The 25866-nt window shown below is 39.4% G+C and overlaps 1 protein-coding gene across 2 annotated transcripts in view; it reads right to left on the minus strand.

Annotated features, from left to right (window-relative positions):
- Positions 1–24752, minus strand: part of GREB1L (GREB1 like retinoic acid receptor coactivator) — a 363373-nt gene extending 338621 nt beyond the window's left edge. For both annotated transcript variants that reach the window (XM_066247406.1, XM_066247405.1), the window contains exon 1: positions 24630–24752. The gene's annotated coding sequence lies outside the window, so the exon portion shown is untranslated. The remainder of the gene's footprint in view (positions 1–24629) is intronic.
- Positions 24753–25866: the final 1114 nt, after the last annotated feature.

The following is a 25866-nucleotide window of genomic DNA, read 5'->3' on the forward strand; positions in this document are numbered from 1 at the left end:
TTAAAAGCTATGTTTTGTGCATACACACATTCTCTGACATACACATACACATTCTTCTGAAATTCCAGATATGCAACTATACCATGTATTATTACGTGGTTCCATCACAGTTTCTGGTCTAGAGGCAGAAGTTGAGATAAGGCATATCACTGACTCAGGAGTCTTTATGATGGCAAAAAACCTCAAGCATTTAGGATATCTGAAATACCACAACCCAGACACTACAGTTCCAGCCTCCAACAGAGCTTCAAGTAGATTGTGCAGATGGTCCATTTAATACCTACCAAGATCAAACAATTCTTTTTACATCTCTTGACTAAGAATAATATGAAAACATCATACCTAATATTAGATTCTTCCAGTTACATGAACAAGGGGATGAAGGGTGAATTTTTAATATATATTCAGTGAGACAGGGGAGGCAGAGACAGACTCCCGCCTGCACCTCAACCAGGATTCACCCAGCAAACTCAGTAGGGGGAAATGCTCTGCCCATCTAGGGCACTGCTCTGTTGGCTCAGCAACCGAGCTCTTCTTAGCACCTGAGGTGGAGGCCATGGAGCCATCCTCAGCACCCAGGGCCAACTCGCTCCAAAGCGAGCCATGGCTGCAGGAGGAGAAGAGGAGAGAGAGGGGAAGAAAAAGGGGAAGAGAGAGGGGGAGAAAGAACTGAGGGGGGAAGGATGGAGAAGCAGATGGTCACTTCTGTGTGCCCTGACCAGGAATCGAACCTGGGACAGCCACACGCAGGGCTGACGCTCTACCACTGAGCCAACTGGCCAGGGCCATAAAAGGTCATTTTTACATGGTCCAACTTTCCTAGAAAAAGAACTTGGTAAAATTAGTTGAGGCAAAAATTTAATACTAATTGCTACTGTCTAGTGAAGCCTGAAGGCTGTTATTTCACAAGTCTGATGAGGAAAAATAATTAACATTTCCTTAGAGTCTATTTTGTACTCTGCATGGGCTTGGTGCATTTACCCATTATCTCAGTAATGTGACTGTTTTGGAATCAAATTATGAATCAACCATCTAAGAGTAAAAATATATATCAAGAACCTCAGAGGAAAATAGTTATTTGTTCAATAGATATTTTATTTCTTAAATAATAAATTAGACTTATTTTGTACTATAAGGTAATAAATGTACCAGAGAAGGTAGTTGTTTGTTTTCAAATCAACCCATGGAATGATACAATTTGTGAAATCATGCAAAAGAGAATAAATATTCCTTACTTTAGCCCTAAATGAGATGCTAATGCTCACATTACCATTTATACTATAATTATTATTATTGGTAATTTATATTACCACATTACTATTATTAGTAATAGTAATATTATTAGTCTACCTTGATCCTTCACTGTGTTCCAACTTGTTATGATAAAGCTCTAGCCATTCTATAACATGCCAAGACCTTAATTTACCGCTCCGAAAATTCTCAGGTGATTATTAAATCATCAAAGGAGTAGAACAGTGACCTGGTAATAAATCCTTATTCATATGGGTAGTTCAGTTGCAACAGGAAGTTTCTCGATCAGCTAAGGTTCCAGAGGATGGATTAGTTTATGTTCCACAAGAGAATCAAGAGATCAGAGCACTTTTAAAATACCCATTTAACATAATTTCAAAAACAGATAAAGACAACACAAAGAAAAGAAAATTATAGGTCAGTATCCCTGATAAACATAGATGCTAAAATCCTCAACAAAATATTAGCAAGTTGGATCTAGCAATACATTAAAAAGATCATATACCATGATCAAGTGGGATAAAGGATAAAACTACATAATCATATTAATAGATGCAAAAAGAGCATTTTGATAAATCTATCACCCATTCATGATAAAACTCTCAGCAAAGTGAGAATTGAGGGATCATACCTCAACTTAATAAAGACCATATATAACAAACCCACAGCAACATCACCCTCAATGCACAAAAACTAAAAGCATTTCCCTTAAGATCAGGTACAAGACAGTGATATCTGCTTTGACCATTCTTACTCAACATAGTACTGGAAGTCCTAGCTACAGCAATCAGACAAGAAGAAGAAATAAAAGACACTCAAATTGGAAAGAAAGAAGTAAAACTCTCATTACTTGCAGATGACATCATACTGTATATAGAGAATTCTAAAGATTCCACCAAAAAACTACTAGAACTGACAAATGAATTTAGTACAAAGTAGCAGGGTATAAAATAAATATCCAGATATCAGTTGTGTTTTTATACAGCAATAACTAACTAACTATCAGAACAGCAAACTAAAAGCACAATCCCATTCACAGTTGCTTCAAAAAGAATAAAATACCTGGGAATAAATCTAACTAAGGATAGAAAGACCTGCACTCAGAAAAGTATACGACACTGAAAAAAGAATTGAAGACACAAATAAGTAGAAGCATATGCCATGATCATGGATAGGAAGATTTAACATTAAAATGTTCATACTGCCCAAAGCAACCTATTGATTCAACCCAATTTCTATCAAGATACCAATGGCATCTTTCACAGAACTAAAACAAATATTCCAAAAATTTATATGGGAACTCAAAAGACCCTAAATGTAGGGGAAAAGTAATCTTGAGAAAAAAGAACAAGGTAGTTGGAATCACACTACCTAATAAAGGCCACAGTAATCAAAACAGCACGGCACTGGCATGAAAACAAACATATACATCAATGGAACAGAATAGAGAGCCGAGAAATAAATCCATACCTTTATGGTCAATTACTATTTGACACAGGAGGCAAAAACACAGCATAGGTTAAGATAGTCAATTCAATAAATGGTGCTGGGAAAACTGGAAATGTACATGCAAAAAAGTAAATCCAGACCACCTTCTTACACCATACACAAGAATAAAATCTTGTGCAGTAAAATCTCAAGCATTTCTCACAGCAATGCTTTTTCTGATACATCTCCTTGGACAAGGAAACAAGAAAAAAATGAACAAATGAGACTACATCAAACTAAAAGTTTTCACATAGCAAAAGAAACCATCAACAAAATGAAAAGACAAGCCACTGAAAGGAAGAATATACTTGTCAATGATTCATTTAATTGGGGGTTAATATCCAAAATTTATTTTAAAACTTATACAACTGAACAACAAAAAAACCCAAACCATCCAATAAAAAAATGACCAAAGACCTGAATAGACACTTCTCCAAAGAGGACATATGAAAAATGGCCATTAGACATATGAAAAAATGCTCAACATCACTAATCATCAGATAAATGCAAATTAAAAGCACAATGAAATATCACCTCATACCTGTCAGAATGGCCATCATCAAGAAATCAACAAACAAGCATTGGCAAAGATGTTGAGAAAAGGGAATCTTTGTGTACTGTTGGTGGGAATGCAGATTGGTGCAGCCACTACAGAAAGCAGTATGAAGTTACCTCAAAAATTTTTAAGAGAAACTACCTTATAACCCAGTGGTTCCACTTTGGGGAATTTATCCAAAGAGACCTAAAACACTAATTCAAAAGAACATATAAACCACTATGTTCATTTGCAGCATTATTTACACTAGCCAAGATCTGGAAGCAGACCAGGTGCCAACCAGCTGGTGAATAAAAAAAACTGTAGTGAAAAAGCATTTGATAAAATCCAGTGGACCTGGCTGGTAGTTTAATGGATAAAGCATCAGCTGGTGTACGGACACCCCAGGTTCAATTCCCAGTCAGGGCATCCAAGAGAAGCAACCATCTGCTTCTCTCCATTTCCCTATTCACCTTCTCTCCGTTTTCCCCTCCTACAGCCAGTGGCTCAACTGGTTCGAGCGTGGCTCTGAATGCTGATGGTAGCATGGTTGATCTGAGAGCATCAGCCTCAGGCACTAAAAATAGCTTAGTACTCAAGCATCAACCCCAGATGGGGTTGCCACTTGGATCCTAGTCAGGGAATATATGGGAGTCTGTCTCACTATCTCCCCTCCTCTCACTTAAAAAAGAAAATCCAACACCCATTTATGATCAAAACCCTCAGCAAAGTGGGAATACCTAAAAAAGGCCACATATCACAAACTGACAGCCAACATTAGACTCAATGGGCAAAAATTAAAAGCAATCTCCTTAAGATCAGGAACCAGAAAGACAGAGGTGTTCCTTTTCACCACTCTTATTCAATGTAGAACTAGAAGTCCTAGCACAGCAATCAGACAAGAAGAAATAAAAAGCACCTAAACTGGAAAAGAAAAAGTAAAACTGTCATTATTTGCTGACAACATGATACTGCACATAGAAAACCCTAAAGTCTCAGCCAAAAAACTACTAGACCAGATAAATGAATTTGGCAACATGGTAGGATATAAAATTAATATTCAGAAATCAGTGGCATTTTTATACACCAATAATGAACTGTAAGAAAAAGAAATTAAGGAAACAATTCCATTCACTATTGCAAAAAATAATAATAATAAGCCTGACCAGGCAGTGGCACAGTGGATAGAGCATTGCACTGGGACACAGAGGACCCAGGTTCAAAACCTCAAGGTCACCAGCTTGAGTGCAGGCTCATCTGGTTTGAGCAAGGCTCACCAGCTTGAGCCCAAGGTCGCTGGCTTGAGCAAGGGGTCACTTGGTCTGCTGTCACCCCCCAGTCAAGGCAATATGAGAAAGCAATCAATGAACAACTAAGATGACACAACAAAGAATTGATGCTTCGCATCTCCCTCCCTTCTTGTGTGTCCCTATCTGTCCCTCTCTCTCTCTCTCTCTCTCTCTGTCACACAAAAGTAATAATAATAATAATAAAGTATCTAGGAATAAATTTAACCAAGTACAGTATTCAGAAAATTATAAGACACTGAAAAAAGAAATCAAGAAAGATAAAAGCAAGTGGAAGCATATACTGTTTTCATGAATAGGAAGAAGTACATCATTAAAATGTCTATACTTCCAAAGCAATCTATATATTCAATGAAAATTCCTATTAAAATACCAATGGCATACTTCACAGATCTAGAGCAAGTATTCCAAAGTGTATTTGGAACCTAAAAAGAACCCAAATAGCCTCAGCAATCTTGAAAATGAAGAACAAAGTGGGACATATTACACTTCCTGATATCAAGCTATACTACAAAGCCATTGTAAGCAAAACAGCTTGGTACTGGCATAAAAACAGGCATACAGATCAATAGAACAGAACAGAGAACCTAGAAATAAACCCACACCTTTACAATCAATTACTATTTGACAGAGAAGGCAAGAGTATATAATGGAGTAAAGACAGCCTCTTCAATAAATGGTGTTGGGAAAACTGGACAGGTACATGCAAAAAAATGAAACTAGACTACCAATTTACACCACTCACAAAAATAAACCCAAAATGGATAAAAGACTTAAATGTAAGCTGAAAAACCATAAAAATCCTAAGAGAAAATATAGGCAGTAGACTCTCAGACATCTCTCGAAGCAATATTGTTGCCAGGCAAATGAAATAAAGGACAAAGTAAACAAATGGGACTATATCAAACTAAAATGTTTTTGCACAGCAAAAAAAAATAAAATAAAATAAAAAGACAACCTTCTCTATGGGAGAACATATTCACTGATATATCTGATAACGGGTTAATAACTAAAATTTATTTTAAAAAACTTAGAAAACTCAACACCAAGAAGGTAAAAAATTAAAAATTAAAAAAAAAGAAGGTACACAATCTAATTTAAAAATAGGCAAAGGACATGGCCTGACCTGTGGTGGCGCAGTGGATCAAGCATCGACCTGGAATGCTGAGGTCACTGGTTCAAAACTTTGGGCTTGCCTGGTCAAGGCACATATGGGAGTTGATGCTTCCTGCTCCTCCCTCTCTTCTCTCTCTCTCTCTCTATCTCTCTCTCTCTCTTCTCTAAAATGAATAAATAAATAAAAATAATTTTAAAATAAAAATGGCAAAGGACATGAATAGACATTTCTCCAGAGATGACATACAGATGGTCAAAAGGCATATGAAAGAATGCTCAAAGTCAGTAATCATTAGAGAAATGTTATAATTAGAGAAATGAAAATTAAACCACAATGAGCCTGACCAGGCAGTGGCACAGTAGATAGAGTGTTGTTCTGGGACACAGAGGACCCTGTTTAAAACCCTGAGGTCACTGGCTTAAGCACAGGAGTCACTGACTTGTGCATGGGATCATAGACATTACCTGATGGTTGCTAGCTTAAGCCCAAGGTTGTTGGTTTGACCTCAAGGTCACTGGCTTGAGCAAGGGGTCACTGGCTCAGCTGGAGCTCCCTCCACCCCGCCCCAGTCTAGGCATATATGAGAAAGCAATCAATGCACAACTAAGGTGCTGCAATGAAGAATTGATGCTTGTCATCTCTCTCCCTTCCTGTCTGCTGTCCCTGTCTCTCTCTCTCTCTAAAAAAACAAACATAAAAATCCACACACACACAATGAAATATCACCTCCCACCTGCTGGAATGGCTTTCATTAACAAATCAACACAAAACAAATGTTCGTAAGGATGTGGAGAAAAGGGAACCCTTTGCACGCTGGTAGAAATGCAGACTTGTGCAGCCACAGTGGAAAACAGTATGGCATTTCCTCAAAATGATGGAACTGCCTTATGACCCAGCTATCCTACTTGTAGGAATATATCCTAAGAATATGAAAACACTAATTCAAAAAAGGGGAAGATATGCACCCCCATATTCACTGCAGTATTGTTTATAATAGCCAAGATCTGTAAACAGCCCTAGTGTCCTTCTGCGGAGAGGTAGATAAAAAAGCTATGGTACATTTACACAATGGAATACTATGTAGCCGTGAAAAAGAAGGAAATCTTGCCTTTAGTGATGGCATGGATGGACCTGGAGATTATTACACTAAGTGAAATAAGCCAGGCAGAGAAAGACAAATATATGATCTCACTTATTTTATTACTTTTTAAGTGAGAGGTGGGTAGATAGTGTAATAGGCTCCTGCATGTACCCCAACCAGGATCCACACAGGAACCCTTGTCTAGCTGGGGCCCACACTCAAATCAAAATAGCTATTTTTAGCACCTGAGGCTGACGCTTGAATCAATCGAGCCACTGGCTGTGGGAAAGGAAGAGGAAGAGAAGGGGGAGAGGAACAAGCAGATAGTTGCTTGTCCTGTGTGCCCTGACTGGAGTCAAACCTGGGAGATCCATATGCTGGCCGATGTTCTATCCACTGAGCCAACTGGCCAGGCCCTGATCTCACTTATATGTGGAATCTAATGAACATAATAAACTGAAGAACAAAATAGAAACAGAGGCAGGGTCACAGGGAACAGACAGAAAGCTGTCAGAAGGAAGGAGGACAAGGAAATGGGATCAAGGAAGGTGAAGGGATTAGTCAAAATATATATATAACAACAGAAAACAGTGTAGCAATTCCCAGAGGGAAGGGGAGGATGAAGGTAGGGGGTGGGGGAACAAAGGGTGTGAAATGAGGGGGAGAGACTTTGCATGGGGAGCATGACACGGTGGGTAGAGGGAGTTATATTCAGTGGGACACTTGAATATAACTTGAATATGACATGTGAACCATGTCAACACAATCAATTAAAAATTAAAATTAGAAAAAAAAGAATGCAGATGATACCTTTTCATATACAGATATGCCCTAATAATCATCTTTAAAAACTCTAATCAACAGGTTTAACTCCTATTCTTTTCCCTATTGCTAAGAGATTTTTATTTAATCAGCAAGTGTTTGAATTTTATGGTACAATTACCATAATAAACTAATTCAGGGACAATTAGTTTTTGAGGACAATTCAGTTGGCCTTGTACTTCACAAGATCCAATCAGATTGTACCAATAGATATGTTATTGATGGGAGAACTAAAAACATGACCCCCACCCCCCAAAAAGAAAGCTGTGGTACATTTACACAGTGGAATACTATATATTTGGCTGTAAAAAAGAAGGAAGTATTACCTTTTGTGACAGCATGGATGGACCAGAGAGCATTGTGCTAAGTGAAATAAGCCAGTCAGAGAAAGACAAGAGCTATATCATTTCACTTATATGTGAAATTTGAAAGCCCAGCAGTCATACGAAATGACCGCTGTTCTAGATATTATAAATTGTAATTAAAATGATTTGTGCAAAGGTGTCTGCTAATTCAAACTGAATTACCCAGGGCAGGTGGCGAGGATGCCCCTTTGCTTAGTGCCCCACGGGGTTTCCCCCTTCTACTTGCTTAATTGCTTAAAGTAGAGTGCAATGAAGGAAACCACTGGCGGTACATTTCTTAAGAGCCACTGCTAGCTCAATAAATAAAGGTGATTTAAATAATAAAATGTTAATTCACATGTCAAAGATCTCTTTGTACACAACATTTCTTGTGTAGATCTTTCCATCATTTTTAAGCTCGCCTTGCAGAGGACCATCAATTATTTTTAATTTTACATCCGTTCTTTCACGAACTCTTGAACAGGCAACATAAAGTTGACCATGTCCAAATGCAGGCTCAGGTAAAAAAATGCCAACACGCTTAAGCGTTTGGCCCTGAGACTTATTGATGGTCATAGCAAAGGTAAGTTTTACAGGAAATTGTCTACGTCTCAACTGAAATGGCAACCTTGTTTGAGATGGAGCCAAATCATTTCTTGGAATGACATGTATTTCACCTTTAGAGGAGCCAAAGACTTAGCTATTATGACATTATTTTTCAATTGTCACATTTAATATTCATGCCACCAGAGGAATGCTCAAAAATTAAAGTTTCTCTGTTTGAAACTGTTTTAATCCTTTTTGCGTTTCGGTCAGCATTACTCTGTCGCTTTTTTGCATTTCTCTCCTGCCTTTGTTCAAGGGGCTCATTTTGTCGAGACAGGCTTTTTTGCCTTGCATCTGAGGCAAGCCTTGTTTCTCTTTGCTCATCAGTCTCATTTGCCAAGAAAGACGCATTTGCTCTGCGACTGAAGCAAGCCTTGTCTTTCTCTGCTCAGTGGTTTCTTTTTGTCCAGAAAGCCGTTTTTATGCAGCTTTAGCTCCTTTTCTCTCCTCTTCAGTGCTGTATTTTCTAGGAGGCATTCTTAAAAGAAATTACATTAAGACGTAGTTTTTATGTAAAACAGATAATTGCCAATGCAAACAAATGTTCACCTTCCCCCTGACCCGCTCAATTTGCATTCAGCTGTGGCAACTTTACCCCATTGGCTAGTACAGTTACGCAAGCAACCAATAAGCTATCGGCGACAAACAGACACTTAAGCCGCATAGAACAAAGATATAATGAATAAAATAAACTAACAAACAAAATAGAAACAGCTGTCAGAGGGGAGGAAAGCGGGGGTGGGGCTGGGTGAAAAAGGTGAAGGAAATAAGCAAAAAACAACAACAGAAAAAACCCTCATAGACATAGACAACAGTATGGTGGTTACAAGAAGGAATGGGGGGTGCAGGGAGGTAGAAGAGGTGATGGAAGGAGACTTGACTTGGGGTGATGAACACATAATATACAAATGAGGTATTATAGAACTGTACACCTGAAACACACATTTTATTAACCAATGTTACCCCAATAAATTCAATTTTAAAAAGTAAAAAAGAAACACTTTAAAAATGCTGCAAATCTAAACCTTATAGGGAACATCTTCATGTAATATTTGCTAGAACTCTAACCAGAATTTTTCTGGTTTATTTCCAACAAATGAAACTGAGAAAAAATATTGTGGAAACACTCTTACTATCAGCCACATTCCATCTCCAGTTTGCACACTGTATTATGATTTTTTTTTTCAAAGAACTGCCAACGAAATATAGACTGTCACTTCTGTTAAATGTAATTGATCAGTCAATACTTTGTATTTACTAGGCACTCAACATTCTATTAGACACTTTGGAAAATACAGGCTATAAAATGCTATAGTACCTCCTCTCAAAGGTCTTACACTCTAATATTCAGAAAAAAAAAAACACTTTCTGAAATAATTAGAGAATATAAATTTCTATAATAAATTCTAAAACTGTAATAAATAAACTATAAATGCTATGGAAGTTTAGAATAGCAGAAAATTAACAAAAACTCCATTATTTAGTTTATATCCTTTATGGAAATAAACTAAAACTAGACCTCAGAGCAGTAGTTCTTCAACTTTTTTAGGCATAAAAATGGTCTGGGAACTATTCCTAGTGCTCAAAACCTGCATTTAAACAGCACTTCCAATTGATTCTAATATACGTGGCCCATAGTTTGGCAAAAACTGGTTAAACAGTAAGTATAATTTGCAAGAGTCCCTAGCACAGTGCTGTTCAACAGAACTTTCTGCAATGGTAGAAATATTCTATACCTGTGTGGTCTAATACAGTAACCACATGTGGCCATTACGCTCTTTAAATGCAATCAGTTTACCTGAGGAACTGAACTTTTTTATTTTATTTAATTAGTTTTAATTTAAACAGCCAGAGCCAGCTCTAAAGAATATGAAAAGATTTCTAAGAGAAACATGAGACAAGCCATAGACAGAAATGCACATGAATAGGAGACTGAGGCAGGAGAGACAACTGATTGGCTTGTCTAGAATAGAGGTTTTGTATTAGATTATCATGAGGTCAGATGAAGAGCCTTGAAGAGGAACGAAGGAAACTAGATTTCCTGACACACACCACTGGTTGCCTAATCAAGCCATTTCCTTCTCTTCTTCAATGGTAATAACTCCAGAGCTTTTGCGTGCTCACCTAAGAGTGTGGATGGACCTTAATGATTCTATGTCACTTATGGTATATCCATTTTTCTTGTCAGTGACTGGCTTCCGCCATTGTGTTAAATTCTAGCCAATAAGATTTGGAACATCTAAAAAGTGTTTATCCTGAATAAAAAGAAGCTTTTTCTGACGCTAGTCAAAACTTTCTGAGGTTTGGGAGTGCTGACAAGTTGGGATAATGGACAGACAAGATCAAAGACAAACACCAACAAGCTGAAATGGCAGAGAATGACCAAAAGAACTTGGGTCCTTGGGGACACTTGAATTCACTCAGGAATTGCCCTCCCCCATTTCCCTTCAGTCATTTTGGGGATATAATTACACTGCTCACAAAAATTAGGGGGTCAGGGAACGTACTCCAGTACTTTCTTTCAGCCTTTTGTATAGTGCATTTTCACCAATAAAATAAAAGTTGGATTTACATCTCATTTACATAATCGAACAACTTTCTTTGACGTGTCATTTGCTTTTCTGATGTTCTTGTTTAATAAAAAAAAATCAAATGCTTCATTTTTTATCACTTCATATTCATTTTGAAATATCCCCTAATTTTTGTGAGCAGTATAATTCATAACTGTTTAACATATTTAGCTTTTTGTTCTATTCCATACAGCTGACAGCATTAGACCAGGATACTACTGTTTAGGTGACACCCTCTGGGAAATGCTGAAGTAGGCATTTTATAAAGGTTGGAGACTCATATGAAGCAATGTCCAAGGCTTAAAAATTACAAAAAAAATGACAAAAAAAAGTAGGCCTGACCTGTGGTGGCGCAGTGGGATAAAGTGTCGACCTGGAACACTGAGGTCGCCGGTTCGAAACCTTGGGCTTGCCTGGTCAAGGCACATATGGGAGTTGATGCTTCCTGCTCCTCCCCCTTCTCTCTCTCTCACTCCTCTCTCTCTAAAAAATCAATAAATAAAATATAAAAAAAAAAAGTAGACCTTGACCAGTTGGCTTAATGGTAGAGCAACAGCCCAGCCTGTGGATGACCCAGGTTCGATTCCCAATCAGGGCAAACAGGAGAAGCGACCATCTGCTTCTCCACCCCTCCCCCTCTCGCTTCTCTCTCTCTCTCTCTCTCTCTCTCTCTCTCTCTCTCTCTCTCTCTCTCCCCTTCCTGCAGCCATGGCTTGATTGGAGCAAACTGGCCCCAGGCACTGAGGATGGCTCCATGGCCTCCACCTCCAGCACTAAGAACAGTTCTGTTGCTGAGAAAGGAGCAACGCCCCAGATAGGGGCTTGCCTGGTGGATCCTGGCTGGGGCTCATGCAGGAGTCTGTCTCTGCTTCCCCTCTTCTCACAAAAGAAAGAAAAGAAGGAAAGAAAGGGAGGAAGGGAGAAAGGCAGAGAGGAAGGGAGGAAGGAGGAGAAAAGGAACGAAGGAGGAAAGTGAAGGGAAAAAAGAAAGAAAAGGTCAAGTTAAGCAGACCAGCTTTATTAAGAGGCCTGAAAGTCAAAGTTCCCAAAAGATTTTGGAAAAATTAGGGAAACATTACTGTTATGTAAAATCATTAATGCATAGAGATAAATATGTGAAGCAAAATTGGGGAAACAGCTCATTTTGTAAAGATAATAGGATTGTATGTGATGTTTCTTCTCTGATTCTATATATTGTTTTCATATGTTATTTCTACTTAAAATTAAACAAATTACAGAATGCATAGTTTCTCCAAATATGGTATATTCAATCCCTTTTTGAAAACTGAAAAATTATTGAAATATTTTTTCTCTGTATTAGCTGCCATGAAAGGTATTAGAAGACACTGAGGAACAATATGGTAAACCAGAAATCATGCAGGACTACCTGGGTGACCTTGGAAAGTCAAGTAAACCCTGTGGTACACTGCTTTCCTCTCAGGGTGGATTGTTCTACAGCCCTAATAGTCAACAATCTCTGGTTCCAAATGGAAGGAAATGCTGTGGAATTTTTTAAAATGTCATGCAATTGATATCAAAATTTAATTTTCTAAGCTCTGTTCTCACCTTGGTCATGTGAGCAGAGTCTGAAAGGCAATGAAAGCCAAGCTCCCTCAACTACTCTGAGCAAACTAGAGACCTTGGGAAATAATTATGTTTTGTAGCTTTAACACAACTTTCTAAAAAGTTTCTGCATAGATTTTCAGAAAATAAACAAACTATTCTGAAAATTTTAATATGCATTAAAATTCTATATTAACATCAAGTAGGTGTTAAGAGATAGCTGATTATTATTTTTAACTTGCATTTCCAAACAACTAATAAGGCTAAGCATGTTTAATATTTATTGACCTTTTGGAATTGTGCTTTTGTGAATGACCTAGTCATATCATTTGCCAAATATTTTTAAATTGTTTTATAAAATATATTATATTATTTTGTTAGGAGTTCCATATATGCCAGAAATGACCATCTTTTTTCTGCATATGCAGGTTTTTTTCCAATTCATCATTGTCTATATATAGTATATGTTTATGGTTCTCTTTTGCTTTGGAAAAATGCTTTGAGTTATATAATCAGATATGTCTGTCTTTTGATATATAGCTCTCTTTTCTTGATTAGTTCAAATGAATGCCCTTTGATGAAGTAATAAATTACTTAACTGTGGAGTATATATACTACAGAATATTACATAGTCAAAGAGAATAAGAGCTATACCAGTTTACTTAGAGGTATATCCCTTGTGTTTTAAGTGTTAAATAAAGAAAATAAAGATGATTTTACTTATATGTGTATCACATTTTACATATATACATATATAAAAGATAGTATATATCATATATGTAAGGTGCTGAAAATATAATTATATATAAGGTTACATGATCATGGAAAAAGTTATAACAAAATAAATAAACTGGGCACATTGTTGGCATAACAAGGGAGAGTAAAGAAAAAATTTAGGCTTTCTAAATTTTTTCAAAGATTAAAAAGTTAGTTTTTAAAGTAACATATATGATGCCATTATGTAAAATTATTTGTGCTAGCGAATATACAGTGTGTCCGTAAAGTCATGGTGCACTTTTGACCGGTCACAGGAAAGCAACAAAAGATGATAGAAATGTGAAATCTGCACCAAATAAAAGGAAAACTCTCCCAGTTTCATACCTATTCAGTGCAGGTCGATGTGGGCTCATGCATAGATTTTTTAGAGCTCCTTAGGTAGCTATCCTGTATAGCCTCTACAGACTCGTCACTGATTGATGGCCTACCAGAACGGGGTTTCTCCACCAAACTGCCAGTTTCCTTCAACTGCTTATCCCACCGAGTAATGTTATTCCTATGTGGTGGCACTTCGTTATAAACGTGCTGATATTCACGTTGCACTTTGGTCACGAATTCAAAGTTAGTGAGCCACAGAACACACCGAACTTTCCTCTGTACCGTCCACATCTTGACTGGCATGGCCATGGGCTGCTCCACCGTATACATGGTGTTACGTCATCATCTGCGCATGCGCACATGCTGCCACATCATCCTACAGAAACTGGGAGGGTTTTCCTTTTACTTGGTAAAGATTTCACATTTCTATCGTCTTTTATTGCTTTCCTGTGACCGTTCAAAAGTGCACCATGACTTTACGGACACACTGTATATAAACCTGCATAGAAATAAATGCATAAAAGAATGGCCATCAACAAGTGAACAGTGTTTAACTTAGGATGCTTAGATTTCAAAAAGAAGAGAAGATGAAGAAGAAAAAAAAGAGGTAAAAAGAAATAGAAAGAAAGAAAAAGAAAACATGATTAAAAAAACAAATAAATTTAAAGTTCTCCTTTTTTAAAAATAGAACAGACTATAAAATAGGTGGTATCACACTTCCGGATATCAAGTTATACTACAAGGCCATTGTACTCAAAACAGCTTGGTACTGGCATAAGAACAGGAATATAGATCAATGGAACAGAACAGAGAACCCAGAAATAAACCCACACCTTTATGGTCAATTGATATTTGACAAAGGAAGTAAGAGCATACAATGGAGTAAAGACAGTCTCTTTAACAAATGGTGTTGGGAAAATTGGACAGGTACTTGCAAGAAAATGAAACTAGACCACCAATTTACACCATACACGAAAATAAACTCAAAATGGATAAAAGATTTAAATGTAAGTCGTGAAACCATAATCATCTTGGAAGAAAACATAGGCAGTAAGCTCTCCGACATCTCTCACAGCAATATATTTGCTGATTTATCTCCAAGGGCAAGTGAAATAAAGGACAGGATGAACACATGGGACTATATCAAGCTAAAAAGCTTTTGCACAGCTAAAGACAATATGAACAAAATAAAGACAAACCACACAATGGGAGAACATATTCTACAATATGTCTGATAAGCAGTTAATAACCAAAATTTATAAAGAACTTGTAAAACTCAATACCAGGAAAGTAAACAACCCAATCAAAAAAAATAGGCAAAGGAGGCCTGACCTGTGGTGGCGCAGTGGATAAAGTGTCGGCCTGGAAATGCTGAGGTCGCCAGTTCGAAACCCTGGGCTTGCCTGGTCAAGGCACATATGGAAGTTGATGCTTCCAGCTCCTCCCCCCCTTCTCTCTCTCTCTGTCTCCTCTCTCTCTCTCTCTCTCTCTCTCTCCTCTCTAAAATGAATAAATTAAAAAAAAAACTAAGCTTTAAAAAAAAATAGGCAAAGGAACTGAACAGACACTTCTCCAAAGAGGACATACAGATTCAATAGGCATATGGAAAAAATGTTCAACATCACTAATCATTAGAGAAATGCAAATTAAACCACAATGAGATATCACCTCACATCTGTCAGAATGGCGCTCATTAACAAAACAACACAGAATAAGTGTTGGAGAGGGTGCAGAGAAAAGGGAACCCTCCTGCACTGGATTGCAGACTGGTGCAGCCACTGTGGAAAACAATATGGGGATTCCTCAAAAAATTAAAAATGGAACTGCCTTTTGACCCAGCAATCCCACTTTTAGGAATATATCCTAAGAATACCTAACCACTGATATAAAAGAAGAAATGCACCCCCATGTTTATGGCAGCATTGTTTTTACAATAACCAAGATCTGGAAACAGCCCAGTGTCCATCAGTGGATGAGTGGATTAAAAAGCTGTGGTATAGCGTGACCAGGCAGTGGTGCAGTGGATAGAGCGTTGGACTGGGATGCGGAGGACCCAGGTTTGAGACCCCAAGGTCGCCAGCTTGAGCACGGGCTCATCTAGTTTGAGCAAAAGCTCACCAGCTTGGACCCAAGGTCACTGACTTGGGCAAGGGGTTACTCAGTCTGCTGAAGGCCCACAGTCAAGGAACATATGAGAAAGCAATCAATGAACAACTAAGGTGTTACACCAAAAAGCTGATGATTGATGCTTCTCATCTCTCTCCATTCCTGTCTGTCCCTATCTATTCCTCTCTCTGACTCTCTCTCTGTCTCTGTAAAAAAAAAAAAAAAAAGCTATGGTACATACACAAAATGGAATACTATGGGGCCATGAAAAAGAAGGAAATCTTACCTTTTGTGACAACATGGATGGACCTGGAGACTATTATGCTAAGTGAAATAAGCCAGACAAAGAAAGAAAAATATCATATGACCTCACTCATATGAGGAATTTAATGAACAATGTGAACTGAGGAACAGAATAGAGAGAGAAGCAGGATCAAAGGGACCAGAGGGAAAGGGGAGGAAAGGATGGAATTAGAGAAGGGAAAGAGATTAGTGAAATTATATTTATATGTACATAACACAGCATTATAGAGAGCAGAAAAGCAAATCCTGAAGGGAAGGGGGGAGGGTGGTGGGGGAGGGATCAAAGGGGGTATCAAGGGGAACACACGGGTGGGGGAAGGGAGATATATTCAGTGGGACACTTGAATCTATGTAAGCACAATAAATTAAAATCAATAAAAAATTAAAGAAAAATAGAACAGACTAGATGAAGGGGAGACAGAACTCTCAAGTGAAAAGTTTTCCCCATCATCTGGGTAAAAATTATAACAGTCTTCCAGTTCCCTGAATATTCCAATAGAGATATATACATAAACTTACTATAAGTAATGTCAATTTAATCAATTTAAAATGCAAGGATAAAATGAGACACTACATCAATTATATCTTCTCTTCACATCATGACTTCTATAAGCAGTGGTGACAATTTTTGGCACACCTGCTCTATAAAAACTAAATTTGCAGAATGATAAACGCAAAGAGTGGTTCTAAGATTTTTGTGTCCATAAAAACCATGTGGATAGATTGTTAAAATGCACATTCCAGCCACCACCACCCCCAGAAACCTATTCAGCAGGTCCACAGACCAATAATGTGCATTTAACAAGCACCTCAGGCAAAGAAGGCAGGTGTTGAAAGATCACACTGAAAAACAGTAAATTTAAGGCTGTCTGATCTATTTACAAATTGATTAACCAAAGAATTCTAGGAGTGTGGTACACTAGAGAGTACAAAGAATTCTGCAGTCAAAAGATCTAGATTACCTCTCTGACCTAATCCCCCACTGAGCCTCACTGGCCTGTTCTCTTCAGCTGTGGCACTGGCCTCCTAATTACCCCCCCCCCTCACAAAAGCCAGGAACGCTCCTTCTCTAACCTCCTCTAAACTGCCAGTGGTTCAAGTCCCTTGCAGCCCTCAGCTCTTCACTCAGATGTCACACATCAGTGACACTTTGTAGAGAATCTCAACTCCAACTTCACTTTCAGATTCCCCTTGCTGCTTCATTTTCCTCTCTATCTCATTTCTCACTTTTCACTTCACTTGTCACTATGCAACATATTTTACTTCGTTTTGTTTTTGTTTTTTCTTTTTTGGCTTACTGTTTGATTTCCATAAGGACAGGAATATGTGTTAGCTTTCTTCACTGAAGCATCTGAAACACCTAGAATGGCACCTGGACAGAGTTTAAGGGGATTTAACTTGGCCAAGAAAAAACAAATGAAGCTTGAGAGATTCAGTGATAGAAGGAAAATACAGTCAGTAAGAGAGTTTGAGCCGCCCCTCCCCCATCAAGGCATGTATTAGAAGCAATCAATGAATGACTACAATGATGCAACTATGAGTTGATGCTTCTCATCTCTCTCTTTCTAAAAAAAATAATTCAAAAGTAGGGATATTTTCACTTAATAATATAGCAATATACCAAAGTCACCCCAATAGTTTTTTAAAAAAAACAATATATCATGAATATTTACTAAAATCCATTTTTAAATAAAAAACATGATGTTTAGCTTCTAATTTTTCTACTCTTATAATGTTTCAGGTGATCTTTTTATTATATGTCTTTGTGCTTTGTCTAATTATTTCTAACAAATCCTAGAAGGGAAATTTCTATGTCAAAGAGTTTGGACCACTGCTGTCCAATAAAACTCTCTCCAATAATGGAAATGTTCTGTATCCACAGGCCAATATGGTGGCTACCAGCCAACACAGCTACTGAGCGCCTGAAACATTACTGTGTGCAACTGAGAAACTTAATCTTTAGTTGCATAAAATGTTAATTTAAATTAAATAGCACAGCCCTGGCTAGGTGGTTCAGTGGATAAAGTGTTGACCAGGCATGCCAGAGGTCACGGGGGTACAATCCCTGGTCAGAACACATAGGAGAAGCAACAATGAGTACACAACTACATGGAACAAGTAAGTGAAACAAGTTGATGCTTCTCTTTTTCTCTCTCTCAAATCAATCAAATTTTTCAACTTAAATTAAATAGCACTTGTGGCAAGGGACTAACATATTGAACAGGGCAGGTATTAACATTTAAAGATTTGATTAATGATGTCAAATTGCTCTCTAGGAAAGCTGTAATAATTTGCCTGCACTCAATAGTGTAAAACAATAACCATTTCTTTACCCCGCTGCCAACACTAGATATTATCAATCTATTAAGTCTTTAACACCTAAAAAGTGAAAGATGTCTGCGTGGTTTCCATATGAATTTCTCTATTAATAATGTTCAGTAAGATTGTCTGTCATACTCATTCAAATGCAAATATTCTCACCTATGTAAATTAAATGAGAGGTTGGAAAGTACCTGGCTTCCAGATATGTTTTGTTGGGTCTATATGTTTTCTTTAAAATGTATTGTCAACATTTATATTTCCTGCTCCAGTTGAAAAATCAAGTGCAACCTGGAAACACTGAGGTTGCCGGTTCAAAACCCTGGCTTGCCTGGTCAAGGCACATATGGGAGTTGATGCTTCCTGCTCCTCCCCCCTTCTCTCCCTCTCTCTCTCTCTCCCCCCCCTCTAAAATGAATTTTTAAAAAAAGCTGTGGTACATTTACACAATGGAATACTACATGACAATAAAAAATAAGAAAATCTTACAAGCGAAAAAATAAAAAATAAAAATAAATAAATAAATAAATAAATAAAAAGAAAAATCAAGTGATCTGGCGATAGTAATCCATACTGCCACCATGCAAAAATTAGTGGAGCCTTAGAAATTCTGCCACCTTCAGCCTTTCTTGTCCACCTATTATCCCCTATTGTTTTACAGTGTGCCTGCTTCACTCATGCAGATAACCTGTTTGGCCTCTGCAAGCAACTGAGTTTACAATTCCTGCTCTGAATTAAATGTTGAGAGATTAAAAGACAAACAGCAGCTAATAAGAATAGTTGGCTTTCATTGCATTACTTAGCATTCAAAAGTGATATTATATGCCTGGATTATTTTATAACTAACATTCAACTAGGAGAATACTTTTCTAGTGGTTGCTGATATTTCCTACCCTCTCAAGCAGTGGTTCAGTATCGAAAGGGTTGTTAAAACACAAACCAGTAGACCCCAACCCCAAAGTTTCTGACTGAAGAGGTTGGGTTGGGCCCCGAGAATGTTCACCTAACCCCATGCTCCACGTGCAGCTCCACAACGAGGTGAGATTTTCTGAAGGAGATGGACACTGATACTGTGTACAGTGTAATGTGTAATTTTGACAAAATAATATAATTTTGTACACCTTTTTCCCCAAAATATGTGCACATTTATTATATCACTTTATTTTCACAACACTCCTATGCAGAAGGTTGATAATTAGAGCAATAATTGATAATCCCATTTTTACAAAGGAAAATTAAGGTATCAGAGTTAAGAATCTTCTCTAAACACAAAAGAAGTTAAATGAGCCAAAACAAACATGTTTCCTCACTCCTAACCTTGCTAATATAGGCAAACACAGCAATCCAGGACACAAGTGAGGCTTGCTTCTCCAAACTGGTACCACAAAAGTAGAACCATGCCCAGGAACAGAGAATATACCATGTAAGATATGATACACAAAAACAAGCATTTATCAAGTGCTGATTAAATGTTAACCTATGCTAATCGTGCCTCTAGTCTCTACTGTAGGGATAATTCATCCAACATTGAAAAAGATTAAAAATAAAACCTGAAACCACAACCTTGAAAAGATAATGAATTCTCTATACATAGGACAAAAGCAAATATGCTGAAGGGGCGGGTGGTAGGGGTAAATACAGAGTTGGGTAGAAGAGAGGAGTCTCTGTGGGAGCTTCACATCTGGACTTGGAGGAGTTGCTATCGCCAGTTAGTCAAGAATGGGAGGGAAGGAAGAGTACACAATAGGGAGCCCTCCTGGGGCTCAGCAGCACAAAGAGCTGCTGTTACCCACGTTGGGTGTGTGTTTGCCAGAAATATCAGCGCTGCTGGAACTCCAGAAGTTACAAGGGCATGCTTTTCTGTAGTCTAAATTGCCTTGACTATTTAAGAACTCAAGTCAGAGGGCATAACTTCATTATCCATTTCTAGCCAAAAGATAACACGATTAGGAATCATAAAATTTTCTGATTTTCCCCAAAGTTTTGAGAAGCATTCCTAGTAAAAAATCTACTAGATAATGATCACAATAATGCTAATTAGAAATCAGCCCTTCAAAAGAAAAAAGAGAGGGTTGCATCTCCACTTAAATAGTATTATATATTATGTATTAATTTTACTTTTCTAAGATTAAAAACTAATAAAAATTACTATAGACTGAGAATACAAGAAAACTACAATTAATTTAAAAGAACCTGGTGAAGTTTTTGTTCTGTAACTGACTTGTCCTATATGTTCATCTTCTAATTTAATTCAAAATGACTGAGGTGATGAAACTTCCACCAGTCCATGTAGAAAACTATAGCAATACTGCTGAAAAAAATTCTTCTCACATCTCACAAGACCAAAGAAATACAAATCAAAGCAAAAAGGGATACAATTTTATACTAATTATACAAATTATTCACAATATAAATGTTTTAAAATAACAAGCTCACAGATAGATTGTTAATTAAGAATAAATTTATAGAATCCTTTTGGAAAGTACTTTGGTTATTACCAGAAACCAGAAAAGTTCCTAATAAAAACAAGAGCTAACATTTACATGTTTTCATATGTTGCGATTTTTTTATCTTAACAACGTTGTAGAGAATTATTACTACAGCCATTTTATAGATTAGGAAGCTCTGAGAACATAAACTACTGACCCAATATTGCCAATAAGTGATGGAGCTAGGTTTTGGACCCTGTACCTTTATTTTAGAGCCCACCAAACTACAACTACACTATACTGCCTCTCTAGTAACAATCCTAAGGAAGTTTTTGAAAATAAAAGAATGTTACATTCTGAGGATGGTCATTACATATTTTTAAGATACTAGAAAAAAATCTCAAAACAGAGGAAGGATTAAGTAAATTATGGTATAATAAACTAGTTACAAATAATAGGAAATAAATTAGAGCAAAATGTGTATGAACAATCAGAATGAAAATGTATCTGCATTATGATAAGACATCTGTAAAAATATATGTTTCATATGGCAAGACTGGGAAGAAAACTGGAAAAAAAAAAAGCATTTCATTTTAGAATAATTTCACTACTAGTACTTAATTTTCTTTAGTTTCTATCAGTTTTGTCAATCAAGATTACTCTAAGCACCCTACAAACATTTCCATCTAGTTCATATTCTAATTATCCCCATAACACTTTCTAAAACTTCACTATAATTTATTTATATTACTGACATTCAAAATAATTATGTAATAATCTATCGGAGATTCTAAAGATTTAAAGTATGAAGGTCTCCTTCTTTAAGATTTACTAAGATGAAGATCAATTAGAGTGCTAAAAATCTTGGAGCAAGTATTCAGTAGAAAGCACTGTAAGAACACTTACAGTGTTCTTTTGAAATCCCTTAATTGAGGATCATATATTGTGACTAAAATAAGCTAATTCTTTTTACTGTGTTAACCTTGCAATGACTCCTTAGGTCCCTGCACCCATCCAGGAATCATTAGCCCAGAGGCTGCAGGTGTTTTAGAGATTAGAAAGTTTTCTACTAATAATATGATCTGTTAAGTGAATATGTATAAAGTAACTAAAATAGCTATAAGGGATACTCACAGTCTAAATACTTCTGAGTGTTACTAATTAAGTCACATCAAGGCCCTTTGAGGTAGGTAAATGAACTTTATTACCATTTTACCAAAAAGAAAAGTAAGATTTTGGTAAGAGTAACTTCCCCAAAGATGGTTACCTTGAGCTGTGAAGAAAATTCACTCTCCTTAGCCATAGAAGGTGATGCATAGAGGCCCATTCAATCTAGGATTTGGCCTCTTTCAGTCACATAAACAGACATTTTGTAAAAAAGTAAACTAGCTGTTCTCTAATGATATCAATCCCATAAGAGCAGGAATATAGTTTTAACACCTGTAACTTCTTTAAGAATCTACTATTCAGGGATTTATTTTGTCACTCTACTGTCACATAGCCACAGGTCCAACTAAGTTATTCTTAGCTAGTCTTAGGACACTTACAGAAACTAATATTTTAATTATAGAATTTTAGAGTTAGAAGGACCCTTAGAAGCTCTGTAGTTCAATTACTTTAACTGAGAGGGGAACAGAACCATTTCTAAGAAAGTGATTTCATTTAGCTAGAGCAAATCTAGGCCTGGAGCTAAGAGATGTGAACAAATGTCTTAAACTTGCCTTTCATATTTCTTCTATACCATTAGAAATTTTATATTATGTTAACAGAAGTATACATATCCTTTTAATGTCTTCAGATATATACCACAGTGGACAGAATAAACAATAGTTCTCATTCTCTACTTCATTAAGAGTTCCAAAATGGAGGAAAATTTCAAAAAACGATGCTAAAAACCGAGTGTAGAGAAAAATTGGTGATGGGGTGGAATAATATTTTAACAGTTCTGCTTTCTACTGAAGACTTGCTCCAAGATTTTTAGCACTCTAATTGATCTTCATCTTAGTAAGTCTGCCTTAGACCAAATAAATGGTTTTAATGTCATGACTGGAGGTCAAATGAATAGCTATCACTATTGATATATAGTTCCTTCTTTACCTACATTCAGCTCCTTTCTTCTTTTATCTATATAATGTAATTCTACTTGAATAGAAAGTTTATGGAAGAATACACTAGAAACTGACAACAGTAGTTACCTCTGGGGAGGATGCAGGCACTGGGAGTGTAGGGTGGGAGAGTGGGCTCACTTGACACAATTAGAAAGCGTTACTCTGTGCATATTACTTTACAATATACATTCATTTAAAATCTCCCTTTAAAACATGCCTACAAGTGTACAATTCTATTACTAAATATTTTCAACAAAACAATTATATTTCATTTTTTCTGTTTCAAATAAGTTTCCAGTTATTGCAATTTGCAAGACCACATAGATATATTCAATAAGAAAAAGAACCAGTCACAAAATTCAAAGCAGGATTCCAAGATTTAAAGTATAACAAAATGTGCAGAGGAGCCATTTAATTCAAAAACCTTTTTCGGAAAATCTTCTCCCCGTGTTTTAGAGAGAGTTATGTAAGACTTCCTATCTTAAGGCGCGGAAAGGGGGCTTTAAAGGTGTGGAAAATGTAACTTAAAGTCAGGTTTCTATCTTCTCAACAGGGGACAGATTGCTGTGGAGGGGTGCACAAGGACCTTGTAGCAACCACATCCACAGAGGAAAGGACCAGATTGAGTTTCTCCAGGACCCATCTGCCTCAGCAGCAGTTCCCGCGCAGACGATCGTGTTCCGGACCTTGACTGGGTTCGATATAACTGGGAAAGTACACTAACTGAATCTATACCGAATTTCTTTCCGCAGAGCTCGGAAGAGGCTGAAGAAATTGATACACTTCAGCGACCGCCTGATCATCACACCCTCGCCCGGCCTGGCCACACACCTCACTTCGCAGTCTACTTGTGTCAGGGTCAGCTGTCAACACAACCCTTTGTGTCTCATCAGAGTAAGAGTGAGTGGTCCTTGGCCACTCACCGAAAAATGGAAATGATGGCCGGAAGGCACACGCGCGCGCTCGCGACGAAGTGACATTTGGTGTGGAGCAAAGAAACCCAGGAACACTGAGCAAACGCCCAGCCACCGCTGGACGATCTCAACTTTCCCCAACTGAGCTCTCTCTGTCCTCTCGGAGCCACCTCTGCGCCCGCCTACCTGACGCCCACCAGCCCCGCGAGCCCCTGCAGGCACTCGGGCTCCCGGACACCGGCCCCAGGCGCGCCCCCCGCCACCTCCGCCTCGGCGAGCGCCGCAGCCTCCTTCATCCCACGCCCGGGTTCCCTCGCTCCCGCCACAAAGGCAGCGAGGAGACTCGAGGTGACAGGCCTTTGGCCTCTGGGCGCGGACCGCACGGGCTGGATCCGCCCAGGGAGCAGCGCGAGGCGGCGGGGGAACGGGTCCGGACCGGGGCTGGCGCCCGCGCATACCTCCACCGCACAAACACGCTCGCGCCCTCCTCCCGGCTCCGCCTTCCCAGCCCTCCTGCCCGGCGCAAGTCCGGCGCAGCGCTTCCCGGCGCGGGCTGGGGGTCCGCAGCCCGCCAAAGGGCAGCGCCGACCGGACGGAGGCGTGCGCTCGCCCCCGGCTCGCGCCCCTCACCTCCCGCCTGCCCGCGCCCCGGCGTCCCCGCAGCCGCTCACCTGGCCCTGCAGTGGCGCGAGGGCAGGGGACCAGGAGGTGGCCCTCGCCGCGGCCGGGGCTCGTCTCCCCAGCCCCGGTCCGGGTCCCAGCGCTGCGCCTCCGCTCGCCGAGGCCGCCCTCCGCCGAAGTGCGAGCGCCGCCGGTGGTGGCGTCTCTGTGGCAGGCGCGCGGGCCGCGCGCTCAGTTCCCCGGGGCGGAGCGAGGCGGCGGCCGCCGCGGCCGGAGGCGGATTCCTCAGGTGCTGCCCCTCCCGCTGCCCCAGCGCCTCCGCCGCGGGGACCCCCGCACCTCCCACTGCGCCCGGCCCTCGACCTCCTGCAGCCTCCGCCCCCCGCAAGGGGCCTTCAGGGCGCCCTCGCCCCCGAGGGTCCTGGGCGCACGCTGTCTCCCCCCGGGCCCAGGACGCCCCCACCCAGACTGTGGCGCCTTCTGTGCACGGTTGTCAAGCCTCCATTTCCAAACTCCCCGGCACAAATGATGGGTGTGGTCACGGCGGGATGTGGAGGGTAGTGGTGCGGAGAGGGGTGGTCTTTGGGGGGGAACACTGCCCCCCGCCCCGGTGCGGCTCACACGCGCAGCCAAGAAAAAAAAAAAGATTTTCTCGCTGATTTCGCGTTGATTCTGAGTGCTGTCGCCTCGTTGCGCGGTTGCTTTCTCTGCCCTGGGGTCGGCGGCTAAAGGGCCGTAAGCGTGAACTCCGTCTGGGCAATGGTGGGTCAAAACCCCTTGGCCTTTTGCATGAATGGGGGGTAGGGCCGGGGCAGGACGCGAATAAAACCGAGCACCCCGGGAGCTCCGCCGGAGCCGACTTGTGCACCTCCTGGCTGAGCACGCGGGCCCAGCGCTCAGGGCGGCTGCTGGCTCGCCACCGCCCGTCCCGAACCTCACGGGCCGAAAGGGATCCTCCGCCCCAAGGGACTTAACGGGTGCTGCGGCCCTACAGTGATAACTTAGCTCCACTTTCCACAGCTGGCGTTTTTTCTTATTAGAGATGTAGCTCCATTTTTTTTTTTTTTTTAACCTGTCATTGTCGCCAGAGATAGGCGACCACACTCCTTCATTGGATTCCCCACACTCTGGAAGAGGCAGCTCCATGCTGGGTGTGGCGGGGAAATCTAGGTAAAGAAAAGTTTGTCTATTTTTAGTGCCTTTGGGGCAAGTAGAGCCCCAGGTAGCTCACTCAGCATGTTCTTGAAAGTGAGAAAGCTATTATACACCTCGATGCCCAGGCCCCAG

Source organism: Saccopteryx bilineata, chromosome 11, assembly GCF_036850765.1.
Source record: "Saccopteryx bilineata isolate mSacBil1 chromosome 11, mSacBil1_pri_phased_curated, whole genome shotgun sequence".
In the NCBI taxonomy this organism is placed as follows: domain Eukaryota; kingdom Metazoa; phylum Chordata; class Mammalia; order Chiroptera; family Emballonuridae; genus Saccopteryx; species Saccopteryx bilineata.